General features: G+C 35.7%; 1 pseudogene; it reads right to left on the bottom strand.

The window, feature by feature from the left end:
• Nucleotides 1–343: 343 nt before the first annotated feature.
• LOC141523841 (olfactory receptor 14A16-like) lies at nt 344–1,993 on the bottom strand (annotated as a pseudogene).
• Between the last annotated feature and the right edge of the window lie 768 nt (nt 1,994–2,761).

Genomic DNA, 2,761 nt, shown 5'->3' with positions numbered 1-2,761 from the left:
CTCCCTCACTGAAAACACTCACACGAAGTTTGGATGACTATTATTGAGGATGTTTTATATTGAAGTCAAGTTCAGGTGCAGGTCAAACTGGAGAAATGACATTTGATATCCCTTCCATTCTGGATTTCAGTGCTTATGTTCTAAAATTTGATGGAAAATCAAGAGACCAAGACTTTTCTGAAAGAAAATTAGATATTTGAAAATAATGTATTTGAAGATCCTCTTATTAATTGTTTTCTTAACTGACTGCATTGAATAATAGCAAAAAATTTGACTTGAAAACAGATCAAGCATTTGAATAATGATATGATTTACTATAGACCTTGAAAAATTTTAGATGGAGATACCTTACTGTTAGTGTGGTGACTAAATATTGAATTATGAAACTACTTTAGAGCAAAACAGACATGTAAACACTGTTGATGCTTCAAAGTAAGTTATGGCATTCTGATTCAAATGCTTCATCTATTTTCAAGTCAGGGGGCAGCTAGGTGGTGCAGTGGATAGAGCACTGGCCCTGGAGTCAGGAGGACCTGAGTTCAAATCTGGCCTCAGACACTTCATAATTACCTAACTGTGTGGCCTTGGGTACGTCCCTTAACCCCATTGCCTTGCAAAAACCTAAAAACATTGCCATTTTTTATTCTCAAGTCAGATAATAACTTATAATCCCATGAATCCAATTGTTAAGTAAGCAGTTGACATAAATTGAAATAAGGACCTTCAAATACATTATCTTCAATTAAATTCACTTTTTTTTTCCAGAAAAGTGGTGGCTCTTGTGAGACTGGAATAAGTATAGAAAAGGAAAGTATATTTTTATGATACTCTAGTCCTTTTGAAAGTCAGTATTTTAAAATTGATGAGATTGACAAGGACATATAAGCAAAGATTGAAGTTAGTTAACACATAGAGAGAAGTGATCAATATCTATGCAAGAAGATATGTATGTCTGCATGTCTGTATATGTCTGTATATTAGTATGAATATTCATGCACAAGTATATAATCATGGAAAAAACTTTGGTATTAATGGCTTTGAGAAGTATTTCCAAGTCATAAGCTTTCTCAGAGCAATCTTCATGTCCTTGTTCCTCAGGCTATAGATGACAGGATTCAGGGTTGGAGGCACCACTGTATAGAACATGGACAGCAACAGGTCTAGAACTGAATCAGATTTCTGCTCTGGCTTTAGATAAAAAATGCCACCTGTTGTGACAAAAATCATGAGAACAAGGAAATGGGGCAAGCAAGTGGAGAAGGCCTTTGTCCGATCCTCTGTAGTTGGAATCTTTAGCACATTTGAGAAAATGTGACAGTAAGATATTGTGATGTAATAGAGCAGAGAATTGCTAAACTAATTCCCAAAACCATAGTGACATAAACTGCAAGATGTGACTCAGAGCAGGAGATCCTGAGTAAGGAAGGAGCATCACAGAAGAACTGATGAATCTTCTTGGAGCCACAAAAGTGCAAAGTGAATATACTAGCTGAGTAGAGGATCCCAAACAAACCTCCAGTAAACCAGGAAACAGCTGCCAGTTTTATACAAGTTTCATTGTTCATAATGACTTCATAGTGTAGGGGTTTACAGATGGCTACATAGCAGTCATAAGACATTGTTGTGAGGAGAACAAGCTCTGATACTACAAAGAGCATCATTAAAAAGAACTGTGATACACACTCCAAGAAAGAGATGGAGTAGCTGTGATTCAGGGAATTTGCAATTGATTTGGGGACTGTGATGGAAATAAGACAAAGGTCTAAAAAAGACAAATTCTTTAGGAAGAAGTACATAGGAGTGTGGAGTTTCCCAATGAGAGAGATGAGGGTGAATATGAGCAGGTTTCCCATCAGAGCCACTAGGTAGATCAACAAGAAGAGGATGGCATGTAAAAGCTCTAGCTCCCAGGTGTTGGAAAAGCCCATGAGGAAGAATCCTGTTGTAATTGCAGAGAGATTGGCCATATTTGAGAGGCTGAAAGGTTCTTTGCACTGTCTGCATAGAGAAAAGAAACAGATACCAAATGTTGAGGACATTCGTTGTTTTGAAGGTCAAGTTCTCTTGCTTCAGGCTCTCTGTGTGACCTTGGGATGCCTCTATCTGCCTTAATTTTATTATTTAAAAAAATTGAAGTAATGGAACAAGTTCTGAGGAGTTTAATCTAATGTCCTTGAACCCAAAATATTTTTTAAAGTTTGTTTACATTTTAATATTATATATTTTAGTTTATATATTTAAAAATGTGATTCTCCGAAATGAGTCCATTAGACTTCACTAAATTGCCAAAGGATTCCATGAAACACACAACAGCTAAGAACCACTGAAGGTGATTTTTGAGGCTCTTTTATATCTTAGATGATCTATGCATTTTTGAACACAATCTTTACCTTGAAAAAAGTTGATATAAGTAGTTATATCTCTCAGTGGATGATTTTCATTACCCTGAAGTTCTTTCATCATAAGACCTTGTTTTAGGCAGACACTTCTAGTAGTATTATTGGCAATTTATACACAAGACACTGGACCTTTGAAATAATATGTTAAGTTACAGAGGTTATATAAGGTGTATCTAATCAGAACCAAGATAATAAACCACATTTCCTAATTCCAAGTCTGTCTTGAAAAATCCTCTATGTTCCTTTGGTTAGGCATACTTTAACATGCTGTTCCTAAACAAATGTTTGTCTTCCCATTCTTCAAGACTGACAGTGATATAGATTCTCTATTAATTATATCTGATATCCTCTCCTGTGGATTC

Source organism: Macrotis lagotis, chromosome 5 (assembly GCF_037893015.1).
Source record: "Macrotis lagotis isolate mMagLag1 chromosome 5, bilby.v1.9.chrom.fasta, whole genome shotgun sequence".
In the NCBI taxonomy this organism is placed as follows: Eukaryota; Metazoa; Chordata; class Mammalia; order Peramelemorphia; family Peramelidae; genus Macrotis; species Macrotis lagotis.
The sequence above is the reverse complement of the archived record's forward strand: the minus strand, read 5'-3'. Positions and strand labels throughout refer to the sequence as shown.